The sequence below is a fragment of the Wolffia australiana genome, chromosome 3 (genome assembly GCF_029677425.1).
Source record: "Wolffia australiana isolate 7733 chromosome 3, ASM2967742v1".
Lineage (NCBI taxonomy): Eukaryota > Viridiplantae > Streptophyta > Magnoliopsida > Alismatales > Araceae > Wolffia > Wolffia australiana.
In genome coordinates this window covers 3,697,835-3,713,327 of record NC_135837.1, presented here as the reverse complement: position 1 = coordinate 3,713,327, position 15,493 = coordinate 3,697,835, and the positions used below count along the sequence as shown (strand labels likewise).

Genomic DNA, 15,493 nt, shown 5'->3' with positions numbered 1-15,493 from the left:
GACGATGAAGGGCGTAGAGACGCGTCATGAACGCGACTCTAACACAACAACAAAATGAGAAAAGCACTAAACACGAGAAAGAGAGTGATGAAAACAAAAAACGATAAGTGAGCAATCCCAACCGAGCTTCGACGACGACGACGGGCGGCGCGGACGACGTCGTCGATGATCTTCGATGGCATGCACCATCATATATCCGTGAGATGTTCTTGGAGTCTCTGGTCAACGGATCACTTATACAAGTGTGACATAAATCAACCTGATTGAAATTTAGGCATAATATCATTTAGGGATCCATACTTATTAGTTCAATGAAATCTTTCTTCACTAAGCATTCGCCATCTACTCTTAGCGTCTCCACACGAATAACCACAAGATCCATTATACTCACCTTATATGTAGTATCGGGTAGTGATATTCTATTTATATTATTTGATACCATCTTGATAATCCATTGAATAATAATGCTTAGAATACATGTTAAAAAATTGGCGATCACTGTATTATGATGTTATCATCAGTCACTTAGTCATTGCATGTTTTCATGGACTTCATTATAAACTTTGTACTTGAAAAATTATGAACTTAAGTTTTATTAAATGAATTGAGTAAAACATGGTGGTGTGATTTGGCTTGATGGCCGCATATTATCGATCAATTTTCCACTTGGAATAAAGCAGTCGACCTTATTCAATAATCCAGTTTTTTCATAATGATAGTCAAAGATCATGAGCTAGTGGCTTTATTATTGGGTTTGATATGTTGTCAGTTGATGGAACTCGTTCCATAGCAATACCTCTTGAAGCTATGATCTCCTTAATCAACTGAAATTGCCTCGAAATGTGCTTTAACTTCTGATGAGACGTGGCTCTTTCACTTGTGTTATTGCACCATTCTTAAGCCACAATAATGGAATAGGTTCTGAGAATGAAGAAAAAGCATCAAGTTCCATGATGAATTCCTTTAGCCATACTGCTTCCTTGGCAACTTCAGATACTGCAATGTATTCTATGGTTGAGTCTTCAATAGTGATTTGCTTGAAACTCTTTCAAGATATCATACTTCCATTTAACATGAATACAAATCCAGGTGTCGACTTGCGATCACGTGGATCTAACTAGAAACTCAACTTAGTGCAACCAAACTTTATATATTCTCCTCTATAAATCAGAAATAAAACCTTTGGCATTCTTGAGCACATAAGGATATATTTCACTGCTACCCAGTGTTCCTCTCCTGGGTTTCATTAAAATGAGCTTGTTACACTTAGAGAAAATGCAACATCAGGCCTAGCATATAACATTACATGATGGATCCAAAAGCTCAATCATATGGAAATGTAGCCATCATCAGTCTATCTTAGGGAGTCTTGGGTGAGTGCGCCTTAGACACTTGAACTCTGTGTCTCATCGATATGAGACATCTCTTAGATTTCCCCATGCAATTTTTTTGACAATAGTATTTATGTACATAGATTGGGATCTCCTAGCAACCTTCTTGATCCATCTGTATAGATATGTATTCATAATACATAACTTGAGTCTCCCAAATCTTTCATGGAGAAGTTTTTAGACAGCCATGCCTTTAGTGATGACAACATTCCCAAATTATTTCCAATGAGTAGAATGTCATCCACATATAAACTATGAAAGTGATTGCACTCCTAGTGGGGTTCTTAGACAGACATGATTTATCTTTAATTTTAATCAAGTCATAAGATCTCATAGCCTTGTGAAACTTGAGATTTCGGCACCTCTAAGCTTACTTCAATCCATAAACGGATATTTGCAACTTGCACACCGAATCTAAAAAGGTCTTCAATGCATAACCCTCGTGTTGTATCATATACACTTTGATGGCGCATGCCATCTCGAACCGTCGACGACGCCATCTGCGCCGCCCGCCACCGTCGTCTACAGCCGGGTGAAACTGCTCGTCTATCACATTTTGAATTCATAGTCCTTTTTTAGTCGAGTTTTGTGCTTTTTCGCACTCGTTGTTTTGTGTTTGACGCATTGCGACGCGTCTCGCAGGTCGGTTCACGTCATAATGAGGAGAGGTCAAACATTTGGACCTCCTCCCCTGCCTTCCCCTTTCTTTTATTTGCTTTATTCCCCTTCATTGGTGTAAAAGAGGGAGCCCATTATACAAGGGCTCCCCTTAGTGGACCTACCCCCTTCTCCCTTAACCCATTAGGGGCCCATTAATTCCCCTACTCAAGGGAATAGTGGGCGCCCTAAGAGGCATATTTGTTTTCCTTTGAAATTGTTGTGTTTTCTTCAAGGAAGACAGGTCTCCCCTCCCGCACAGGAAGAAGTGAGGGTGAAGGAAGGGAAGGAAGAAGGACGTGGGGGTGTGGATGAGATCTTGTTCGCCAGAAACGGTGGACAAGTCGCCCTTCTTTCCCCCCCGGTTACCTTCTCTCCGCACGGAACATATATGCTGTGATTTTCGTTTTCTACCACCGACCCAAGAGAAGATGATCGTTCGCGGACGGAGCTGAAGGTTGCCACCACACCGTCGATCCGCCTTTGTCACTGTAGGCAGCGACCGACGGACAGGAACTCCCCCTCCCCAGACGGTCGATCTGCACCAATTTGGGCACATAATTTGGGCTCGATCGGCCGACCGGCTCAAATTTGGACGGCCGAATTTGTGCTACGGCCGACGACACCGTCTGCTTCTGAATAGGCACTCTGCACGATTGTAGCGTCAGACAATCCCGTGGACGGAATTCCATCTTCGGACTCCACGGGAGACTCCCGTGAGGCCGACGTCCGCGCTCCAAGTGTGTGCTAAGAACGTTGACACGGCCAGTCTAAGCTGTCAACCACCGCCGAAAAGACTCTCTGCCTAACGATTCGGCGTCGGACAGATCAGAATGACTAGCCGGTGCTGACATGGCCGACACCCATTGCACGATACCTGTCATCGCCGTGGCCAACCAGTCCAATGCCGACAGTCGACACCAGTCTGGCCAGCGACCACTGGTTGACGTCGGTCACGGCCGTGGCCATTCTGCCCAACGCCAAACCGTCGACACTAACCTGGTCGGCGCTGCCCTTCGACACCGGTCCTTGTGCTGCAGATCGGGCCCAACACTGGTCGGCCGATGGCGTTCAACCACATGCAGACACCCCGGTCCACTCCTCGCCGCCTCCGAGTCGCCAATCCTCCCGAGAGGCTGCTGGCGCTCGCCACGGCACCACGTATCATCGCTGAGACGACCCACTGCTCGCGGCAACCATCGGACTCCGTCCGCACCGGCCCCGTGGGGACGCGCTAGCCGGGCCCCACATCGCTTGAGCCGAAGCTTTGCCTCGCGCCGCCCTCCTCGCTCCCCTCCTTCACTCTCTGCCGATCGCTCTCCGGCTCCTATCCATCACACTCACTCGGGCCGCCACGTCAATGAACAGGCTGCACGATGAGCGGCCCGACGATGAGGTACACCTCTCCGCCGCTTGTTATTTTACCTCATGCAGTATACCTTCATCTTGTCTTGATTACACCGCGCTCGGGCTAGGTAGGTGAGAGAGGAAAGAATTGAGAGAAACTATGAAGAAATTTGAGCGTCTCTACCAATACGGATGAGTCCGTCTATTACGTGTGAGCCCTACGAATAAATTCCATTTGGCCGTAGACGTCCTCGTCGATCTGAAGAGGTTCGAGAGGTCACCGTCGGTGTCATTCGAGGACCCCATCCAAGCTCGGACCTCGGTGCCTCCGTCGAGTCGGAGCTTGCACGTATGACACATAGGATGCATCTTCTGCGCATCGTAGTTACATCAACCCGTTAGGGTTCATTCGTCAGACAACGACACCATCGACGTTCGATACACTAACTATTTCGGCACCAATCCATCATACTCGGAGTCGACCAGACAACGTCCTCGATGACATCCGGCATCACACTTCTTCCTCGAGGTTTCCATTGAGAAAAGCAATCTTGACCTGCATTTGTCAGATCTCATAGTCATGGTGTGCAACTATGGAACAAAGATTTAATGGACTTTCTCATATTAGATGGCAAAATTATTTTATCATACTCAACTTAATGAGTCTGACAATAACCTTTTGCAACCTTTTCCCGACTTGGGCATTAGCACCAATCTTTTTCTTAAAGATCCACTTAAACCTAATACAAAGTATACCTTGAGGAGGGTCAACCAAGTACCATACTTGGTTTTTGTGCATGGACTGAATTTCAGAATCCATCACTTCTTGCCATCTGTGAGAGTCAAAAGCTTCAACCGCCTAATTGAATGGTAGAGGATCATCATCTTCAAGATGTAGTGTCTTGACTTCACCTGACGCAATATGTCCAATATACGGATGAGGTTAACTCTAGTGTACTGATAATCACAAATAACAAGAAAAAATAATTATAATTTCATGTAATTTTTGTGTTTATTCTCCTTCAAATTATCCTAAATTTTAAACTTTCTTTATTTTACGGTATTTTAATACACTTTTACTAATTAATTTTATGTATCAAATAAATTCACAAGTAAGCAAATATTAATTTAGATATATCTAAATATTTAAGGGATTCCTTATATTTATAATATGACATTCTAATTTTACCAATTTTGAAGTATTTGTATCGACCTTTACATAGATAAATTCATAAATAAAACCATTATTTATTTCAAAAAATGTAGATTTGAATCTATTAAGATATTATTAATGAATCAATTGATTTATTCCACTCTTAGAAGTTTTGCCATGCTGGGAATCCACCATATCCTTTGGAGGAGATAAAATCATATGGTTCATATGGTTTTAAATTGAAATGATGATATCTAATGATCTAGGAGTTTCAGGCTGAAATTTTGAGGGTACTTCCAGATCTCCATCTTCTACCCATCTACTATCTTGGATATATAAATAGAACCAGCATAATTATAAAAAAGACACCCTTTAATTTTATTCCTAATGACGATTAGCAGAATATTTTTCCCATTCAAAATCTCGTTTGGGTTCGTTCTTGTACTCCAAGAGTGAAGGACTGAAAAAGTGGTCAGATGAAGACACATGAAGAAAAAACATTACTCAGCTAATAGGGCACTTGGTGATGAGATTTGTGTGATTTTCATCTTTTTCTAAGTCACATCTATACCCACTTGCATCTAATTGACTTCTTCCCTTCTGGTAGTGCAGTATGTTTCCATGTTTTTTTTCTTTAAGGGTGTCCATTTTTTCAGGCATTGCTTGTTTCCACTTTTGATCTTGTCTCCCTGATTTTCAGTTACCATGAACAATTATGGAAGAGAAAGATGCAATAAAGCTTTTATCGCTTGGTTCAAGGGCTACATAAGACACAAAGTTTTGAAGATCCTGTTTGTACCCGATTCCATCCCAAACTTTTGAAGGGAGCATCTTGCGACGTGTCACTATGTGAAAAGCAACATCTAAATATCTTGATGGTCATTGGACTTATCTTCAAGATTTTCATCATTATGCGGGTTGTGGAGTTATAACATATGATGTAGGGGACTCTCTATTCCACACATGGAGTTCTTGCAATAGTTGAACCCCCCGTCATTGGCTTGGATGATTGAAGTGTGAATTGGGATATTCTGATATATAGGTTGAGCTTGAGATTGGTGTTCAAGCATGAATAGTGGCTTCCAAGTTGTGGTGTCTCCTTCCCTAAGATAAGTCCCATAAAATGATTTGATCTCATGATAAGTGATGTCCATACTTATATACATTTGTCATTCTGAAGGTGACCAACCTTTTTATCCCTTTTGCACTGGCAAATATCCCAAAAATATGCAATTGATGCCTCGAGGGTCAAGTTTACTCACAGAGGTTTGATGATCCTGAAAAATAATATACACACCCAAATACCTTTGGAGGTACGATGAAAGAATTGCTACCTTGCAAAAATTCAATCAAAGTCTTGAACCCTAACACTTAGAGTGGAATATGATTATTAAGATAAAAAGCTGTGAGCACATTATCACTCTGAAGAAGCTTTGGAACATTCATCGAAAATATTATGCAGCAAGCTGTTTCAAGCAAGTTTATGTTCTTTTGTTCTGCCATTCCATTCCAGGCAGGTGTTATTAAGGGACTGTGTCTGTTGTATGATGTGAACAGATGAAAAATAATCTTAGAACTCCTATGACATGTATTTTGTGCCATTTTCCCAGTGAAAGGCTTAACAATGGCTGAGCATCGTGTAGAAAAATATTATAAAATAGCTAAAAGCAAGTAAAAGCTTCACTCTTGTGCTTCATGAGATATACCCAAGTGCACCGACTAAACCAATCAATAAATTTAATCAACCATCAATGAGCAGAAATTGAGGACGTCCTACATGCTCCCCATATATCAAAATGAGTTATTTCAAATGGGGATGAAATAGGAATGCATGTCGTTTTTGCACAATGCAGGACATGCTTAAATTCAAACTTTAAACCATCTATAAAATCAACCAACTGAAGACGCTCACTCCATTGCCTGAATATGATGAAATCTTCAGGTTTAGTGGGAATAAAATGAAAATAATCAATACTGTTCTGTAAGTGATAAAATTCTCCAACATATTTAGTCCCTGGTGAAAGCAAATTGTGTAATAATTTTTAGAGTTAAATGTTTATTTGCATACAAGCAAAAATTTTTGATAAAAGTATAAAGCTCACAGAAAGGTCTAGTTGGAGTAAGGTCATCGCCACATGGACTAGCCTTTAGAGATGTATTTAAGAATTGCACTTTAGTTAATAAGAAATAATAGTAATGATAAGGATATATAGTATAAGAATAAATAAGTTGTGAGTAAGTAGAGCAACTAATAGGTGAATAAGAAAATTAGATAGGAGAGAATATAAAATATTATATATGTAGATACTAGATATAATAAAGAAGAAAGATATTAGATAATATAGTTAAGGATGATGCTAATATAAGTAGTGAAGAGGTAGATAAGATGAATACTATTGATAGAGACAATATTATATTTATTTAACTAATAGCAACTTATATTCAGATAGGTAATAGGTATAATAACAGCTAGTAATATTTGATTAGATAGTAATTATTTATGATCTAAAATAATAAGATGTAGGAAAGATATTGTTACTTTGTTAGAGTAATTATTTAATAAGGGTAAAGAATAAAAGAGTATTAGAGTAGAAATTTGATAGATTGGGAGATATTATTTCCCTAGGGGTAACTTAGGAAGCTATAGAAATATTTATATAGGCTAAGAAGATAGCTAGGGATAGATAAATAATTACCTAACTATTGAATAAGTAAGTAGTTAGATAGCTGTAGATAGATTAAGAGAGGATAAAAGGGTTACTAAATGGTTATTAGGGAGTATATATCTATCTATAAAGTTGCATATAGTTTCAAAAATTGACTTATTTAGTTATTATATTTATTATAGAATTAATATATATGTCTATCTCATATACTTCTATATTTTTTAATAAATATTTTTTGGATAAGAGAGGGGTCTGTTTACATATTTTTATATGATTTATGTATATTACATAGTTTTTAGAGTCGAAAATGGTTTATAATGGCTAGCTCTATCGAATGCCTCTCGGATGTTCGACAGGCGGCCTGAGAGAGGTCAATAAAGGAGAGATGTAAAGTTTAAGATTTTATAATGTTTATTAAAAAGAATGTATATGAATTGATTATATTTCTGTAACACATGGTGTTCGATGGAATGCCAAAATGAAATCGATTTATGGATTTTGACCGAAAATGAACTTGATGATTCCTATAACAGTCACAATAATTCTTTGATTATCATTAAGATGATACGTTGGGGAATTAATCTACGGTAATCAGGACTCACTAAATGCCCTGATTTGAGGAACGAGAGTCACGGAGCTGATCACCACCGCCTAGCTTTGGCATGTAGGTTCCCTTGCTCTTTTCCTCCATCTTGGTGCTATTCGATGCTGTTTTGATCCTTTGTGATCTTCTTGAGAGTCCTTTAAGCTGTTATGGCATGTCACAGCACCTCCACAAGATCCGGGGTCACCTTCAAGAGTTCTTGCCGCCTCCTTCTTTCGTGCAACAAAGATGAGAGAAAAGATACACCCCAATCTCCCTTTAAGGGGTTGAGAGGGGTTCTCTCAACCCCTCACGGAGTGAGACTTCATCCATGGGCCAGTGGTCCCCTCATTGGAAGTCTTCACTGGGCGCCCAATGAGGACAACGGTTGGGGGAGCGAAGAAGATGTTATTGCCCCCCAATTGTTGGATCATCCCCTTCAAATGGTTCGACGGCTGTGACCAAATTGAAGTTGTGAGCCATTTTTAAAATGGTGTACCCCTCTACGCCATGTCAGCGTGCCCCATCAACTATGCATCTGATGTGATTCATCCATTTGGGTGGCCCCTCGCTTAGGGGAGCCACGACACCCCATAGGAATGCCGAAAAAAGAAAATAAAAAATCATTAATTAAGACGAGGTAGATCTCGCCGTCTGGTCTTAATTAAGAAAATCGGATGGATGAGATCATATTCACCTATTTAAGATAAGCCTGAAATGAAACGGCCTTCAGGCCCGGTCAGTATGAACCCCGTTGATGATTTCCTTTTATAATTTCATGGGATCACGGCCCATTAGACCGCGATAACTTTGTGGCTAAATGGTGTGGCCCAATGCAGATTTGAAAACAGAGCCAGTTAGTTATCTCATATTGATGAAATAAAAAATACTCCCCTCAATGCGTGCATGAATACATGTTTGGCCTCATACATGGGCTAGCTTGGGCTACTTGTGCAATAGTGCTTGCTGACTACCAGCCTGCTTGATCATTATGCATCCACTAGCTGGCGGCTGGCTTGAGTGCTGCTGGCATGTCCTTGGCTTGGCCACTGCAAACTGTTTATATTTTTATTTTTATCTTTTGAAGACCATAAGCATTTTTACAGCAAGATAAAAATTCACATTCTGTCATGAAAGAGAATTAAATGAAGATACATGATCATAATGAAGATATTTAAGACTTAATGCATTGAGGATAAATTTATAATAAAATAAATATAAAAATTATAAAATCGGGCATATACTAACTCTAAAATGTGTATATTTTTAATACTAACAATAACTTTATCAGTCTTTAACTTGGTGTTTTGGACAATTGTTCAAATTTCATGGTGTGCCTTTTGAGCTGGTAAATTGTTATTCTCGTGAGTGTAAAGTTTAGAGATGGGCCTCCACAAATCAGATGCAATAGTGATTAATTGAGGGTACGTGACACGATTGGAAACATATAACCGTGTTACTAACTGGTGATATGGAAATTATAGGCGTGCCCCATCATTAGAGCCTTCTAATCCCCTTAAAAGGGCTCTTCCCCTAGAGATATGTCCTAATGTATTATGTGCAGTCAAGATAAGATTCACCTGCCTCATCTAGCTTCCACATATGTCAAGATTATCAGACTTGATTGGATTGGGTTCAAGCACAAGAACCTTAGGCTTATCGTCGCTTGAAGAGTGCTGCTCTCACAGCCGTGTCATCAACTTCTGAAGTGTCGTGATAATAGAGGAAGATTCTGCCATCTTAAGGAACATTATCAACCAAACCAGCTATGGGCTATCAACTAGTTCAAGTATGACACTAGAATGATAACCAATCAACATTGGAACACTACTAAAGACAGGATTCATGATAGATCAACAAGGAGAATGGCTTGTAAGAAAAAACCTGCTATTTTTCATTTGTTAGTTGGAAATAAAAAAGAATGGTAAACTAGTTTTTATTGAGCTGAATAAATCCTTCAAAAGTGACTGGCTTGAATGAGGTGGTCAGACTGGCTCTCTGATAAGCATGAATTTGTCGTTGCATACATGTATAAAAATGTCAGATTTAGATAGTAATTCATCAAAAACATCATGAACTTATGCTAATTCTAAGGTGAAATACTGCATTTATGTTAATTCACATCCTAACCCTAAAATGCATCATTTTATGTGATTATGTGCTTATTCTACGAGACTAACCCCACTTGACACCCCTGAGGTTAAGTGGTTGCCATCTCATGCTTTTCATGAGTATTGGAATGCTAGGGGACAGGAAATGACACATGGACGAATGCAAAGTTACAGGGCACCACCAAATCAGTTTTGCAAGTAGTTTGGGATCATCCCTTTATATCTGGTTGATCCATGACTTTAGGTAGTCATACTGGTCAGGTTTCATTCATTAAAGGTATTGGAAACAATAAGTAAGTCTCCAAGGATAGGGTTTGGACAAAATATAAGAAAGACCTAAATTTAAGGATTTCAAACATGTAAATAAATAAAGGATTAAATTCTTGATCCAATGAAAAAAATGTGAGGTCAAACGGAGTTAAAATGAGAAAGTTACAGTGAGTTTAATGAATAGGGGGTTTTCTGTAAATTTCCATATAAAGAGGGAGAAAATTGGTGCCGCAGAAACCTACCATTTGACCCTTAAATTCTTTTGATATACATATCCTTTTGCACTGAAATTTAAATGTAAATTCCTAATGATCATACCTAGCAATTGGTATAAGTTTGGCACGAGTTTGAGTTCCATATAATTTATAAATATTAAATTGAACAAACTACCCCATAAACCCTAAAACCCCTACAAATACTATTTTCTTTCTCTCTCTTCGTGCTTTTTGTTCTCCTCTTAGCACCAGGCTACCAGAAGGAACCAGGGCAAGGTCAAGGCCCACTCCTAGCATTGTTTGATGCTCAAGAGTGTTGTGGGAGTGCATTCAAGTGGAGGAGCACCGTCGTAGCAGGCCTTGCATCACCCGGTTCAAGGACAGACATCATCAACGGGTTTGTGTGTGTTGGTTTGGACTTTTTCCCTACTTGTAAGCCTTCCATGGATATTTAGAAGTGTTAAACCTATTTTGTAGTGGAATTAGTCATATCTTTTCATTGAAAAATCTTGGTCGCTCCGCTCCTTTCTTCTCCACGTTCTTTCCCTAGAGTGTTTGTTTTAATTCCTCAAATCACCCAAAACCATCTTCATTAATCATTACTATCGCTATATCTATATTAATAGTCTGCTCCATAATCTACTTCACTCTCGTTTCAGTCATTTCCTCTCAGTTTTCTTCCTAAATCACCTCTCTAACACTATAGATATCTCCACTCTCTCCCATCCTACAAACAATCTAATCTCATACCCAAGCTCCCTGAGGTTCGACCCTTACTTAATTCCTATATTAAGTGAGGAAAAATTTAAACTTATTGTGTGAAACTCGGTTCACAACAATGATCGTTACTACCTTAAATCGAGTTCATCACTCTCGTACCAAGTTATTTGGATTGGAGAGAGGAGGAGAGGGTGGAAGGAGAAGAGGAAAAGAGTAGGAAGAGAGAAGAGGAGGTGACTACAGCCCACCACCTTGAAGAAGAGGAAATAAAAAATAAGGAACTAGGATGAAGAAAGAACAAAGAAGCGAGAGGAGAGGGAAACAAAAAAATGATGTTTCGTCTTCGACGTTGCAAGTAAATGCATACATGTACAATGAGTATGGTTTTTCTATTTAGTAGGACCCGCAATTTCCATAGAGTTCACTATATCTAGCTCATGAGTTTTGTTAATTGAGTTGATTGTCACTACAAAAAAATAGGATTATTGACTAAAAATGATTGGCTTTATTTCATGTGTGAGATTGATGAATATTATGCAGCATTAAAGTGATTATACTAAAAATGGTTTGCTTAAGTTCAAAGAAATAAATATTTATTTATTCTTATTTGATCTATACGAGAGGTCTATGAATATTTACTATGCCCTAGTCAATTAATATTAGATCATAATCTAGTGATCACTATTCTTTAAGCATGTGTTCTAACATTTGTATTTGATAGATAGTTGAGATGGATCCAATTATTTAGGTTGAATAGTACTATCTGATCCTAGTTATACGATAAGTATGACTGATCTTGTCGTCCTTACTATGGAGACAATAAGGATAAACAATGGGTGCTCTTTGAATAAATATTTTAGTGAATTGATATGTATACAATCTGTGAATTGTGTTATACCTAAAATATTTATATCCACTCTGGAAAATCTTTATTTAATGAATACAGTTGCATAAGGGATCTGCTCAACCATGACATTGAGAACAACTCGTGGAAGGACAGCTATATTTTAAATACAACTTATGAGTCTCGAATCATGGGATTCAAATAAATATTTGCAGTGATATAGTATGAAGTGCACGAAGAAGATTGAGTTGTCAAGACAGGATTGTTTGCCGTTATAAAGGAGAGACTAGGAATACATTAGTACTTTGAGTCTGATGTGGACATGATAGATCAGTACTATTGGATATTTATGGGATTCAAATTACACATCAATACTAACTGAATGACATATCAGGGTTTGACAATTATCCATACCCTAATTGATTAGGGAATCTCACCCAAGTGGAAAACTCTACATACACATTAACTGATGATATTGAAGGCTCCATAAGGGAGTTCATTTGATGCTTTGTATATTCCAGATACATAGCCTAAGATGTAGCTTGGCACCATATAGACTGGAAACTTAACCATCGAATTGGTTTAAATCTATCCTTAGCTAATTAATCTCCATGTTGCTATAGTTAATTAAGAAGATTGGCTAATATTTATTATTGGGCTACAAAATTTATTGACTATAACTATACATGGGCCTGCATAGTCACACAAATAAGATTAAAATAGAATTGGTTGATGTACTTTATTTAAAGGACTTTAGAAGATCATTTTGAGAATTGATAAATAGAGCAGGGCACCAATTTTAGGGGCTGTGGCCAGTCAGAGATGAGTCTACTTTCTTTCTTCTCCATTTTTTTCTCACCCACTGGACGGTAATTATTGTAATAAGATCACCAAGATATTCAAGATGAGCTAGAGAAGAACGAAGGGAGATCCAATAGTCCCTTAATCCCATACATACTTCTAAAGGTTGAACACGTGAATGACTTTAGAACAGTCTCCCGCGGAGGAAGTCCAGGGTAGAAGAATTTCTTACAATGTGTGAGAAGAAGAATGTTTTCTTGTTTGAATTCCCATCATTTCCTGCAGCTTTAAGTGGCAACTATCTTGCTCTACTACATCCTCCTGACAAGGTCATGTGGCTGGGTTCTTGTATGAAAAAGTTACATGTTAATAGAAAAATAATTATTTGAATGCCTCCAGAACCATGATTAAAAAGTCATAATATTTTCATTGGATCAATTGTACAAAAATAATATTTTCATTGGATTAGATCTGGAGCAGTCATTTATCGTCACACAATAGTTGACCCTAATATATGGTGAGCCTCAGAGGTCTACATGATTACCCATGACTTTTGGATATTCTTATATAAGATGAATCTATAACTAAACTTTATACATTTGACCATATTTAATTCATTTTTCCCACATCATTTTTAGTTAATTTACGATTATTACTTGAAAACTGCAGATGCAAAGTAACAAAAACTATTAGGGAAGCATGCCCACATACTAAGGAATGAAGCTTTAGTAGTCCCCATTCAAAGAAAAGAACAAAAGGTATCAGAGTGTAGCGTGCTGTAAAATTTATACCTGCATGTATTTGTTTATTGTCGAATTGCTCATGTAAACCATGTAGCATGTGATAACTACGTGCTACAAATAGTTTGAGGAATACAGATGTTGTTATGTCGGGTAGTGGGCTGACAAATGACGTATCCCAACTATAAGCATATGGTTCTTTCTTCTAACGTTGACTAATAGGCGGGTCCTAATTTTAAGTTTCCGCTCATCACTTGTTGTAGTTCCCCCTCTTTGTACCTCGGATAAAAGGAACTATGTTAGACTTTTAGAACAAGAAAGAGGGTTTTCTTTCTGGTTTTTCTTCTCCTTCGTTCTTCTTCCCTTGATCTCTCCAATTAGCACTGACTATTGGTGCTGCCAAGGTGTGGCAGCAGAGACTCTGTCCCAGCACTATTAGCATTAAACTATAACCATACTGGATAAGTTGAAATGGATGGAGTTATGAGTCATCCTTTAGGTTTATGAATAGCAAGAAGGCATAGATGTGGGAAAAATATACAGCAAGGATACGTCATTCGGTCATTACCTGATTGGTCTTCTTGATAAAAACAATGTACGCCAGTTCTTCGTTTATATTTTAATTTGAATCATTTACTACCATATTAATAAAACATAACGGTTTTCATAAATTTATATCCTTTACAGTGTCCATCAGGACAATAGGTTAGTTAATATGTTTCGACTTTTGTCTAATTTATCAGACAATCGAAAGAAAACGATGGGCGAGTTGAATGGCCGAAGGCGGTAAGCCGTTGCCAAGTTTCATAACATGCCGCCCGCTATATGAAGAAAATAACCTAATAATATGATTACTAACAAATCATCATCTATTTCTTTCGGGCGGGTAATAATTTTTTTCAAAAAAATTAGAAGGATTCAGTTTAGCGTTTATGGCTATCGGGCTGAAGAAGATCTAACAAAACCGACAGCATCCTATTCAGTATTTGTGAGCTGTCTGATTTGATTCCTCGATACTATTTGTCACCAACTTATATTAGAGCCTTCCAGTGTTCGATACATCTACTTTTTAAATCATTACCCCCTTCCGCATACGAACCGTAAGTGGCGACCTAGATGGAGCTAGAGGCGCTAGAATTGTATCAGAACGCATGTCCTAGACTTCCATCGACAACTTTAATTTTCCGATTATGATGACTAAGTTATTTTTTACGATTTTTAGTCGGCTTCCTTATATCTCAAAATAAGAACTTAGCATGCGTTTCCTAGGAAACTTAGCATTAGTCCTACGTGAGAAACCAAACGCTCGTCCGGCGAGTGAAATGATAGCCGCAATGATCGGCGTTGTTGAAAGATCGTGTACCTAAATAACAAGGCTGACTGATACAACAATTCGTCAAAGTTTGGCATGTCAAAGCATAATGGAGCAACCAAAAACTTTATGAATTATTCTCTCGGAAGCTAATATAATTTCATTGGGTGAAGAAATCAGTTTGACTTGCCTACCATCTGCTATATAAGTAGAATTAATTTTATGCATTTCTTGACCAGTTCCAATGACCTGAATCAAGGCCTGAGAATTACGGAACCTCTTCGCGTTGGTTCCTTCGTCAATTCCAGTCTTCGGGGGACTCTTCGATGAGAAAAAAATAAAAAAATAAGAAAAACGATATTTCGCGGTTCACTCAGTTCCTTTTCTATAAAATTAAGATATTCATATAAAGATGCTCAATCTTTTTTTTCCACAGTTTATTGATTGTGGTTGAGGAACCCATGCAATTTATAACGGCCTTTTCTTGATTTGGCATACTTTTCATAACAGTTTTTATTTCCTACACTTGAATTCTCTGTCAGGCCGGTGGCTAAGTCTGATACGTATCCCGAAGGACCGATTCAACGGTGAAATTCCGTGTTATCTTCCCGACGCGCCTTTCGCCTGATATAAAAGAGGAGGCAGTTCTGGCAGAGCTACGATAGAACTGGAGGAAAGAGAAA

The 15,493-nt window shown here is 38.5% G+C and overlaps 1 long non-coding RNA gene across 1 annotated transcript; it reads left to right on the top strand.

Moving 5' to 3' along the window:
- The first annotated feature begins 2,266 nt into the window (after window positions 1–2,266).
- Window positions 2,267–5,508, top strand: LOC144700666 (uncharacterized). The gene is made up of 2 exons (XR_013580821.1): window positions 2,267–3,444; window positions 5,249–5,508. It is a non-coding gene; the product is annotated as an uncharacterized LOC144700666 (long non-coding RNA).
- The last annotated feature ends 9,985 nt before the right edge of the window (window positions 5,509–15,493 follow it).